Source organism: Mustelus asterias, chromosome 23 (genome assembly GCF_964213995.1).
Source record: "Mustelus asterias chromosome 23, sMusAst1.hap1.1, whole genome shotgun sequence".
NCBI classification, from domain to species: domain Eukaryota; kingdom Metazoa; phylum Chordata; class Chondrichthyes; order Carcharhiniformes; family Triakidae; genus Mustelus; species Mustelus asterias.
Genome location: NC_135823.1, coordinates 1,064,192 through 1,077,235, shown reverse-complemented (window position 1 = coordinate 1,077,235; position 13,044 = coordinate 1,064,192).

The window sequence follows — 13,044 nt, the reverse complement described above, 5'->3', positions numbered from 1 at the left end:
TAGCGACAGTCAGCATGGTGTTGTGAGTGGAAAATCACGTCTCACAAATTTGATTGAGTTTTTTGAAGAGGGAACCAAGAAGGTACATGAGGGCACTGCAATTGATGTTGACTCCATGGATTTTAGTAAGGCCTTTGGCCAGGTAGCATTTCGTAGGTTGTTGCATAAGGTTAAATCTCAGGGTGTCCAGGGTGAGTTATCGAAATGGTTACAAAATTGGCTCCTTGACAGAAGCCAGAGGGTGATTGCAGAGAGTTGCTTTTTCAAACTGGAGGCCGGTGACCAGCGGTGTGCCTCAGGGATCAGTGCTGGGTCCACTGTTATTTGTCATTTATATTCATGATTTGGATGAGAGTATAGGAGGCATGGTTAGTAACTTTGCAGATGACACTTAGATTGGTGGCATAATGGACAGTGAAGAAAGTTATCTCCAAATGCAACAGGATCTTGGTCAATGTGGCCAGTGGGCTGAGGAATGGCAGATGGAGTTTAATTTAGACAAATGTGAGGTGCTGCATTTTGGTAGATTGAACCAGGGCAGAACTTACTCAGTTAATGGTAGGGCGTTGGGGAGAGTTACTGAACAAAGAGATCGAGGGGTACGTGTTCACAGCTCCTTGAAAGTGGAGTCACATGTGGACAAAGTGGTGAAGAAGGCATTCGGCATTCTTCGGTCAGAACATTGAATACAGGAGTTGGAATGTCTTTTTGAAGTTGTACATGACATTGGGAAGGCCACACTTGGAATAATGTGTGCCATTCTGGTCACCCTATTATAGAAAGGGTATTATTACACTCGAAAGAGTACAGAAAATATTTACTAGGATGCTACCGGTACTTGACGGATTGAGTTATGAGAGGCTGGATAAACTGGGCCTTTTTTCTCTGAGGCATTGGAAGGCTGAGGGGCGATCTTACAGAGATCTATAAAATGATGAGGGGGACAGATCAGCTAGATAGTCAATATCTTTTCCCAAAGGGAGGGGAGTCTAAAATTAGAGGGCATTGGTTTAAGGTGAGAGGGGAGAGATACAAAAGTGTCCAGAGGGAATTTGTTTGTCACACAGAGGGTGGTGAATATTTGGAACAAGCTACCAGAAGGAGTAGTAGAGGCGGGTACAATTTTGTCTTTTAAAAAGCATTTCCATCGTTACATGGGTACGATGGGTATAGAGGGATATGGGCCAAATGCGGGCAATTGGGATGAGCTTAGGGGTTTAAATAAACGGGCGGCATGGACAAGTTGGGCCGAAGGCCTGTTTCCATGCTGTAAACTTCAATGATTCGATTACCTCTATGCCTCTATAACTCTAATCGATCCCAATTCACCAATGGAGGGGCAAGGAATATCTACCAAACCTGGCGTCGATTGTCCACCTAATATTCCACTGTCAGAATTGACAACCAAGAATTATGCATTTTTTGGGGGGCCAACAGATAGTGGATTAATTGAAGAACATTTTGATTGCGCGAGGTAGACGTATCAAACGTTTAATTTCTTCCATTTTGGCATTGCTTTGCAGTGCTTCCACAACGCGCCAGAGACCTGGGTTCAATTACAGGCTTGGGTGACTCTCCGTGTGGAGTTTGCACGCCCTCTTGATATTTGCGTGGATTTCTTCTGAGTGCCCCAGCTTCCTCCCATGGTCCAAAGAGTGGAGGTTAGGTGGATTCACCATGCTGAATTGGCTCTTACTGTCCAAAGATTTGCGTTAAGGTGGATTGGTCATGCTAAATTCCCCGTTAGTGCCCAAACATATGCAGGTTCTGAATTGTCCCTTCGTGTCCAAAGATGTCTAGGTTAGGTGGATGGGCCATACTCATTTGTGCTTACCGTCAGGGGCATTCGTTGTGTAACTGTGTGAGATTACGGGGATAGAGCCTGGGTGGGATTGTTGTCAAGTGGCAGATGGACTTCAACCCAGATAAATGCGTCGTGGTCCATTTCGGTAGGTCAAATGGGATGAAGGAGTACAATATAAAGGGAAAGACTCTTAGTACTGAAAAGGATCAGAAGGACCTTGGGGTCCGGGTCCATAGGACTCTGAAATCGGCCCCCATTTGGAGGAGGTGGTTAAGAAGGCGTATGGTGTGCTGGCCTTTATCAATCGAGGGATTCAGTTTAGGAGTCCGGGGATAATGATGCAGCTATATAAGACCCTCGTCAGACCCCACTTGGAGTACTGTGCTCAGTTCTGCTCGCCTCACTATAGGGAGGATGTGAAAAAGATTGAAAGGGTGCAGAGGAGATTTACAAGGATGTTGCCTGGATTGAGTGGCATGCCTTATGAGGATAAACTGAGGGAGCTCGGTCTTTTCTCCTTGGAGAGACGCAAGATGAGAGGAGACCTAATAGAGGTGTATAAGATGTTGAGAGGCATAGATCGGGTGGACTCTCAGAGGCTTTCTCCCAGAGTGGAAATGTCTGCTACGAGAGGACACAGGTTTAAGGTGCTGAGGGGTAGGTACAGGGGAGATGTTAGGGTTAAGTTTTTCACACAGAGGGTGGTGGGCGAGTGGAATCGGCTGCCGTCAGTGGTGGTGGAGGCGAACTCAATAGGGTCTTTTAAGTGACTCCTGGATGAGTACATGGAGCGTAATAGAATGGAGTGTTATAGGTAGGTCTAGAAGGAAGGGATGTATTCGGCACAACTTGTGGGCCGAAGGGCCTGTTTGTGCTGTAGTTTTTCTATGTTCTATGTTCTAATATTTGGAACATTACGCCAACTGATTATGAGTTGAATTCAAATAATCATTTCGGAGATTAACAACCCACCTGTCCCACTTGCTGCTGCTTTGAGGAAGGACACACTCTTCGTCCAATATTTGCCTGGAGTCCCCAGTTGAACAATGCAAGTACTAACACCGTCACTTCTCCAGACTTGCCCCGGTACCATGACATGACTTCTGGTGTTGTAGGTTCCGTCCTCCTCCATTGTCCCGGGATCACTTGATCCCTCAGTGACCAGGCCAGCAATATTCCAGAAAATAGCAATCCGTTTGAAATAAACTCCATTAACCAAACACACTAAGGGCACATTATCATTCAAATCCAGCTCACCCAGCGGGGCAAATACCTGGATAGCCGTCTTGTTGGTGGAAGTATCTGGAGAGAGATTGGGACACAGTTAACGATTAGTTTACTCCAAAAGATAATGCTTTGCATAATCTGAATGAATTTCAGTTGCTCTCTTACCTCCAACCAGGAGTGTGGTTCCATTCCGGGACAGTTATATACAGTTGTAGGAACCAGAGTCATTCGTCTGGACATTGCGAATTTTCAGAATCAACAAATTCCCCGGATTGGCTTTTTCAGAAATAAACATACAGTTGGCCCCAATACAGGTTGTAGGGCTTCTTAGTATCGGGGCTTCACCCATACGTTGTTTGTACCAGGCACAGTTGGACACCAAATCCACTTCATGAGTATGATCACAGGATAATTCCACCGTTTGGCCCATTGCAGCTGTCATTGTGAAGAAGATCTGAGACAGAGAGGACTCGGAATCTGTAACTAGAGAGATTATTGCGACATAAGCACTGATTATTGAAATGCCTGAAGCCGACTCTAAGAATCAAATCGCCTCAACTTAAAGTTCATTGTATTAATGTCAAAAGTAGGTTTACATTAACACTGCAATGAAGTTACGGCAAAACTCCCCTTGTCTCCACACTCCGGCGCTTGTTCGGATACACTGACGGAGAATTTTCTGCACGCCAATGCACCAACTAGCACGTCTTTTGGACTGTGGGAGCAATCCGGAGCGACCGGAGGAAACCCACGGAAACGGGGAGAGTATATGCAGACTCCACACAGATACTGACCCAAACCAGATATCGAACCCAGTTCTCTAGCGCTGTGAGGCAGCAGTGCTCTCCACTGCACAATCTCATTCTTCTTTGTCATCATTGCTTGCTGTACTTATTTTTTTCGCTTTATGGGTGAAACCAATAAATGAGCTGACATGACCAGTTCAAATTCCTTCACCTGAACACTGGCTCACGCTTTCAGCTTCGAAAGCGCTCATTCTGGTTTATAAAATTGATTCCGCTTAAAATTCCCACCCGTCTCTGACTCACAGTGAAACCTCAGTATTTGGAAAATGAGTATCAGAGATAGAGATTCTTCGGCCATCTTGATAGAAATTTCCTCATATTGTGTCTCACTGGCAAGCCTCCACAGAGTTAGAGTTTTAACAACACCATGTTAAAGTCCAACAGGTTTATTTGGTCGCAAATGCCATAAGCTTTCGGAGGGCTGCTCCTTCGTCAGACGGAGTGGAAATGTGCACATTTCTACTCCATCTGACGAAGGAGAAGCGCTCCGAAAGCTTATGGTATTTGCTACCAAAACAACCTGTTGGACTTTAACCTGGTGTTGTTAAAACTCTTACTGTGTTCACCCCAGTCCAACGCCGTCATCTCCACATCATAGCCTCCACAGACACAGTGGACACACGAACGTTGTCTGCGTCCCATTCAGTTGGGCCTTTACAGATTCAATGGAAACTGTGACGAACTCTGCTCTGAAGAGTATGTCAACATTGTCGGGCAGTGTTGGGGTGAACACAATATTCGTTTGACAATCCTCACCGTTTGTGCGCCACAGCACCCAACTGGTACAGCAGAATAATTCACTTTTCTCCATTGTCGTTCAGAGTGTACTGTTGGATACATGCAGGCTGAATGTTCGGGATAAACGATTTTAAAGTTTAAATATCTACGTTTTTAATCATTCGTGGGACATGGGCCTGCTGACTGGCCAACATTTATTGCCCATCACTGGTTGTACGTGGAGGGCATTTCAGATTCATTGAGACTTTAGCGCCACATTGCTGTGGCTGTAAATTCTCATGTCGGCCAGACCGGGTAAGGATGGCAGATTTCCGTCCCGAAAAGACATGAGTGAACCAGATCCGTTCTTTCCCAAAAGTGAAAAATGGTTTCATGCTCATCAGTGGATCCTTAGTTCCAGATTTTTATATTGAACTCAAATTTAAATCAGCTCCCGTGGCAGGATTCTAATCGTTTCCTCAGAGCACGAACTGTGTTTCTGGATTAATAGTCTAGCGATAATACCACGAGGCCATTGCCTCCCCATAAACTGAAAATTGTCACTGAGTAGGTGCTGCTGATCCAATTTTTAGGACATCTATTCTGTTACATCTCAGCCGTGTGTTCTTGAATAAAAAGAGACCCTGTCTGTTTTTCCTTTCCTTGTATTAATGACAGCTCCGCCCTGCTATCCTTCTGAGAAACTGTTTGCGCTGATTCCAGTGTCGGAATTTCCTTTTTGTACGATGCAGGGCGCATTTGTGCACAGTTAGTACAAATTTGAACTGAAGTCTCTTGTACAAACGACAACTTATAGGTGTTACAGATATTTGCCCCTGCAGTTGGTTTAGTATTTTCCCAGTGCATTGCGCAAGCAACTTCAACAAAATGAGTCGCGAAACAAAATAATTCACAGCGAATACATCAACAGGGAGGCACGGTGGCAAAGTGGTTTGTACTGCTGCCGCACAGCGCCGGTGACCTGAGTTCAATTCCGGGCTTGGGTCACTGTCTGTGTGGAGTTTGCACTTTCTCCCCGCGTCTGCGTGGGTTTCGTCCAGGTTCTCCAGTTTCCTCCCACACTCCATGAGGTTTTACCTTTACCCCAAGTGACCTTGCGTCTGAGGGTCCGTGTGGGAGAATGTCCCTCACTGGACTGAGCTGTTTTACCCATTTATCATCTGTTTCTATGTCAATAAAGCCAGTGTTTAATTTACAGTCGGCGCTTCCAATTGGCCACAGTTATCCACCGTGCTCGCTGAGGTGGTATAGAGTGCGGAGGGTGGGGAGCGATCCAGAACCCCCATCCCTCCCATCCCCGTGTGGAATAGGGCGTTCCTTCCCCCTGTCGACCTGGATTCTGGACTGTTTTGAGGTGCGTTCCGGAACGTACAGTGATCAGAATTTTACAGCCAGCGGGATCTTCCTGTCCCGTCAACAGTGACCCCCCCCCCTCCGCCCCCCTCGCAGAGCGATTCCTGGGAGCGGGGAGGGGCTTCGTGATGAAGGGGCAGCGCTGCGACAGCCCTTGCTACCAAATACATCTGTTGCACTTTAACCTGGTGTTGTGAGACTTCTTACTGTCCTGATTATCTGAATCATAGGATCCTAAAGAGCAAAAGGAGGCATTCCGCCCATCGAGTCTGCACCGACCTGAATCTCAGCCAGGCCCCATCCCTACAACCACATGCATTTACCCGAGCTAGCCCCCTGGTACAAAGGGATAATTTTAGCATGGTCAATCTACCTAACCTGCAGTTTCTTGGACTCTGGGAAGAAACCTTAGCACACGGAGGAAACCAACGCAGACTCGGGGAGAATGTGCAATCTCAATGCAGACAGTGATCCAAACCGGGAATCGAACATGTGTCCACCACAACTCAGTCCAAAATCTGCTTCCCCTTATTTTGAGGCTATGCCCCTAGTTCGAGTTTCACCCGCCAGTGGAAACAAGTTCCCTAATTGTATCTTATCTATTACCTTCATAATCTTATATGTTTCTATATGATCTCCCCTCATTCTTCTGAATTCCAATGAGTATAGCCCCAGTCTACTCAGTCTTTCCTGATAAGCCAAAACTCTCAACTCCGGAATCAACCTCGCGAATCTCCTCTGCACCCCCTCCAGTGCCAGTATATCCTTTCTCAAGTAAGGAGACCGAAACTGTACACAGTACTCCAAATGTGACCTTACCAGCACCTTATACAGCTGCAACATGACCTCGCTGTTTTTAAACTCCACCTCTCTAGTAATGAAGGACAAAATTCCATTTGCCTTCTGAATTACCTGCTGCACCTGCAAACCAACTCCTTGAGATCCCTGCACAAGGACACCCAGGGACCTCTGCACAGCAGCATGTTGCAATTTTTTACCATTTAAATAATCGTTCATTTTGCTGTTATTCCGAACAAAATGGATGACCTCACATTTACCAACATTGTACTCCATCTGCCAGACCCTCGCCCACTCACTTAGATTATCTATATCCCTTTGCAGACTTTCAGTGTCCTCTGCACACTTTGCTCTTCCACCCATCTTAATGTCATCTGCGAATTTTGACACACGACACTTGTTCCCCAACTCCAAATCATCTGTGTAAATCGTAAACAATTGCAGTCCCAACACTGATCCCTGAGGATCACCACTAGTCACTGATCGCCAACCAGAAAAACACCAATTTACCGCACTCTTTGCTTTCTGTTCGTCAACCAATCCTCTAGCCATACTAATACATTACCCGTAACACCGTGCACTTTTATCTTATGTAGCAGTCTTTGGTGCGGCACCTTGTCAGTCTCTGGTGCGGCACCTTGCCAAATGCCTTATGTTCTTATAATCCACCCCAGGCTGGACACACTCATTAATCTGCATTTGAACACTTAGTCCCAGCGTTTGACCACTGGAGGGTGTTCTGTGCATAAAGCACCACAACTATTAAAACAGGAAATGCATTGACAGCTTTTGCTTGAACATCATTTTCCATCTCAAGCATCAGGTGGTGAAGCGGTCGCAATCTTGGCAAGCGATCTCCTCCCTTCAGTGAGTTTTGCAAAGCACCGAATGGGCTGTGAGTAAGGGTGTTCTGAAATTCACAACGAACAGCTGCGGCCACAGGCAATGTACCTCTTTGCTACTGAGCCCCGCTCTCTCCAGCTGCCTCGACTGACTCAAGCATTTCTGCAAAATAGTTCAGGCACTCAGTGAGGCTTAACACTCGCTGCTCATGTCAGAACCCATTTTGTCAGTCATGGTTCCCACCAGGCTCTTCACATTCAGATTGATGTAGCTCATTAATGTTGGGAATAATGCCTTCACCAGCGGCTCACTGGGATCGCACTGTGTAATGTCTACACGAACGCACGGTAACAAATCAGGAAGATTGCTATTTTCTTGAAATAAGTGGAAGCAGCAGAGGGGATTTTAAAGTATGACAACCTCCAATTGCCGTCCCGGCCACACCCCACGCTGACTGTATTGCTGTGGTTAGCACTTCTGCCTCACAGTTTCAGGAACCTGGGTTCGATTCCCGGCTCAGCTCACTGGCTGTGTGGAGTTTGCACTGTCTCCCCGTGTCCGCGACGGTTTCCTCCAGGTGCTCCAGTTTCCTCCCACCGTCCGATAGACGTGCTGGATAGGTACACTGGCCGATTGTACCAGAACAGGCACCAGAGCGTACAGACGAGGGGTTTTCACAGAAATGTCATTGCACTATTGATGTAAGCCTACTTGTGACACTATTCAATAATGGGAAAATAACTCGCTCTTGCTTCGATGCTTTCATTCCTAACCATCCTCCACACGACGGTGCCTGTTTGGGTTCACTGAAGGAAACTTTAGCATGGCCAATGCACCTAATGAGCACGTTTTTCAGACTGTGGGAGGAAAGCGAAGCACCCAGAGGAAATCCAAGTCGAGAAAACGAGAGCATGCAGACTCCGCATAGATAGTCACCCAAGGCGGGAATTAAACGTCAGCCCCTGGCGCCCTCAGGCAGCAGTGCTAACCCACTCTGCCACCATGCACCTACGATTTATCGCCATCACTTAAAAATACGAATTGTAGTTTCTTGCTTCAAATAAGCGTGTGAACAAATGGAACTGTGGCAAGCGCGGAAGTGAAACGTTTTGTACAGCTAATTGACTGTCTCATTATTTTTAAGACCATCTGAAAACCAATTCGTTCCCAAAAGCAGTTCCACGACAGTGAACGTTCAACAATTTTCACTTTACTTTCAGATTTATTCAGAGTGTGGTTAACTTTCCGACCTGAGGGTTTATTAATTTGCCGTGAGCAATGGCTGAATGTCATCAAATTCAGGAAGCGCCAGGGAGGACATGCTGGTGAAGAGGAAATGGTCGCAAGCTTCAAATTTCTAGGTGTTCAGAATACCAACAACCTGTCCTGGACCCGCCACGCCAACACTAGAGTTCGGAAAGCCCACTAACTCTTCTACTTTCTTCTAATTTCTCAGGAGGCTTAGCAAATTTGGCATGTCCACTACGGCTCCCAAAAAGTTTTGCAAATGCACATTGAAAGCGTCCTTTCCGGATGTTTTAAAGCTTGGTATGGCTCCTGCTCTGAGCAAAACAGCACGAAAATACAAAGTATTGTGATCAAAGCCCAGTCCATCACACAAATTAGCCCCACATCTATTGTGTTTGCCTGCACCTCCTGTTGCCTCGGCAAAAGCAGCCAGCATAATCAAGTACACCGCGGAAGATGGGCATACTCTCTTCCATCTTTATCCATCGAAAAAAGTAAAAAAGTATGAGATCATCAACCGACTCAAGAACAGCTTCTTCCCTGCTGCCATGAGATGTTTGAACGGACCTATCTTATTTGAAGCTGATCTTTCTCTCCACCCTAGCTCTGACTGTATCACTACATTCTGCACACAGTCTGTGAACGCTAAGCTTTGCTACATAGCGCATTAGAAACAATACCTTTCATTGTGTCCCATCATATGTGGCAATAAGAGTCAAAATATATCAATTCTATGTACTCTCTGAACGGCATGTTTTGTCTGGATAGTACGTAGGACGTAGTACTTTTCATTGTGCCCCATTAGATGTCACAATGATAAATCAAATCTATGAACTTTATGAACGGTATGTTTTGTCTGTGTAGCGCACAAGAAACAATACTTTTCAATGTATCCCGATAGATATGCCAATAATAAATCGGACCATATTAAATCATATACTGCCCACTGTTGAAGTAAATTTCTGAATGAATGAATTGAGGTTAGGAGGATTAACTTATCCTGTCCTGAACCCTCCAGGAGGATTAACTTATCCATCTTAACACATTTCTGCAGAGCCAATTTGCAATATCTGTGAGATATGCATTTTTGAATTCGCATTCAAATTTGTCCTACCAAATTGAATCACCTCGCACTTATCAGTGTTAAACTCCATCTGCCATTTTTCGGCCCAGCTCTGCATCCTATCAATGTCTCTTTGCAGCCGACAACAGCCCTACACCTCATTCACTAGTCCACGAATCTTGGTGTCATCAGCAAATTTACTGACCCACCCTTCAGCCACCTCCACCAAGTCATTGATACAACTCACAAATAACAGAGGACCCAGCAATGATCCCTGTGGTACACCGCTGATAACTGGTGTGAGCCTGAATATTTTGCATGCACCACCACCCTCTGTCTTCTCTGAGATAGCCAGTGACTTATCCAATCGGCCAAAGTTCCCTCTATCCCATACCTCCTTACTTTCGTCATGAGCCTACCATGGGGAAACTTATCAAACGCCTTACTAAAATCCATGTATACGACATCAACTTCTCTACCTTCATCTAAACACTTAGTTAACTCCTCAAAAAATTCAATCAAATTTGTGAGGCTAGACTTACCCTTCACGAATCCGTGCTGACCATCACGGATGGAGCTGCATCTTTCCAAATGGTCATAAATCCTATCCCTTAGGACGTTTTCCATTAACTTAAAGACCACCGAAGTAAGACTAACCGGCCTATAATTACCAGGGTCATTCCTATTCCCTTTCTTGAACAGAGGAACAACATTCGCCACTCTCCAGTCCTCTGGCACTATCCCCGTGGACAGTGAGGACCCAAACATCAAAGCCAAAGGCTCTTCAATCTCATCCCTTGCCTCCCAAAGAAACCTAGGATATATCCCATCTGGCCCAGGGGACTTATCGACCCACAGGTTTTTCAAAATTGCTAATACATCTTCCCTCAGAACATCCAGCCTATCAGCCTGTATCCCCTCCAGCCTATCAGCCTGTATCTCACACTCATCCTCACAAATATGGCCTCTCTCCTTGGTGAATACTGAAGAAAAGTATTCATTCATCGCCTCTCCTATCTCTTCTGACTCCATGCACAAGCTCCCACTACTGTCTTTGACCGGCCCTAACCTCACCCTGGTCATTCTTTTATTTCTCACACAAGAGTAAAAAGCCTTGGGGTTTTCCTTGATCCGACCCGCCAAGGACTTCTCATGCCCCCTCTTAGCTCTCCTGAGCCCTTTTTTTTACCTCATTCCTTGCTACCTTGTACCCCTCAAGCGACCCAACTGAACCTCGTTTCCTCATCCTGACATACGCTTCCTTTTTCCTCCTGACAAGACATTCAACCTCTTTTGAGAACCATGGTTCCCTCATTCAGTCATTTCCACCCTGCCTGACAGGGACATACCTTTGAAGGACACTCAGTATTCGTTCCTTGAACAAGCTCCACTTTTCATTTGTGCCTTTCCCTGACAGTTTCTGTTCCCATCTTACTCTCCCTAATTCCTGCCAATCGCGTCATAATTACCCCTCCCCCAATCATAAACCTTGCCCTGCAGTAAGTCCCTATCCGTCTCCATTGCAATAATGATACTGTGGGGCAATTTTTCATGTCCACTGCTCCTATTCTTTGGCCCTTAAGGGCAATTTAGCATGGCCAATCCACATGGCCTCCACGTTCTGGGACACTAGGGGGCAATTTGGCATGGCCAATCCACCTCACCTGCACATCTTTGGAGCGGAATGGGAACAGGAACACCTGGAGGAAACCCACGCAGACACGGTGAGAGCGTTCAAACTCCACACAGGCACTCGCTCAAGGTCAGAATTGTATCTCGGGCTGGGGTTCAATGTCACCTATCCGTGACAAAAAATGTGAGCATTCTCCATTGACAATATGGGCACCTGTGGAGAAGAGGGCTTTTCAATTCAAACGTTAGACTAAATTATCAACTCTGGACGCAAGTTAAGTGCTCAAAGATAGTGGAAAAGCAGAACAAAGTACAAATGACGGAATACATTCTCTGAAAAATGTTGCTTTGTCGAACTTCTTTAATTTATTAAATTCACGAATATCTGGAATTAAGAATCTTCCGATGACCATGAAATCATTCCCAATTGCCGGAAAACCCCATGTGGTTCACTGATGTCCTTCAGGCAAGGAAATCTGCCGTCATTATCTCGTCTGGATTGTATGTGATTCCAGAGCCACTGCATTGTGATTGACTCTCAACTGCTCTCCAAGGGAAACTAGGGATGGGCAATGAAAGCTAACCAGCCAGCGATGCCCGTGTACCCATGAACGAATAATTTAAAGAAATAGTTCCCATGTGTCCACTCCGGTGTTTCAACCAGATTTCCGGGGAATTGTGTTGAATTCTGCCATTAGAATGCGAGTAAGAAAATGGCGCAATCAGAAGACCGTAAGACCATAAGACATCAGAGCAGAATTAGGCCACTCGACCCATTGAGTCTGCTCCACCATTCAATCACAGCTGATATTTTTCTCATCCTCCTTCTCCTGCCTTTTCCACTTCACCCCTGATCCCTCATGTTAATCAAGAACTTATCTGTCTCTGTCTTAAAGACACTCAATGACCTGGCCTCCACAGCCTTCTGCGGCAAAGGGTTCCACAGTTTCAACATTTTCTGGCTGAAGAAATTCCTCCTCATCTCTGTTTTAAAGGATTGTCCCTTTCGACTGATGTTTTTCCCTCTTGTTCTAGTTTTTCCTCCCGGTGGAAACATCCTCTCCATGTTCATTCTATCCTGGCCTCGCAGTATCATGTAAGTTTCAATAAAATCCCCCCTCATCCTTCTAAACTCAAAGGAGGACAGACCCAGAGTCCTCTGCCGTTCCTCATATGACAAGCTCTTCATTCCAGGGACCATTCTTGTGAACCCCCTCTGGACCCTTTCCAAGGCCAGCACATCCTTCAGATATGGGGGCCCAAAACTGCTCACAATACTCCAAATTTGTCTGACCAGAGCCTAAAACAGCTTCAGAAATACATCCCTGCCCTTGTATTCGAGCCCTCTTGACATCACTGTTAACATTGCATTTGCCTTCCTAACTGCTGACTGAATCTGCACGTTAACATGAAGAGAATCATGACAATGACTCTCAATTCACTTTGTTTTTTTTCTGATTTCCTGAACATTTCCCCATTTAGAAAATAGTTTATACCTTCATTCCTCTTTCCAAAGTGCATAACCTCACACT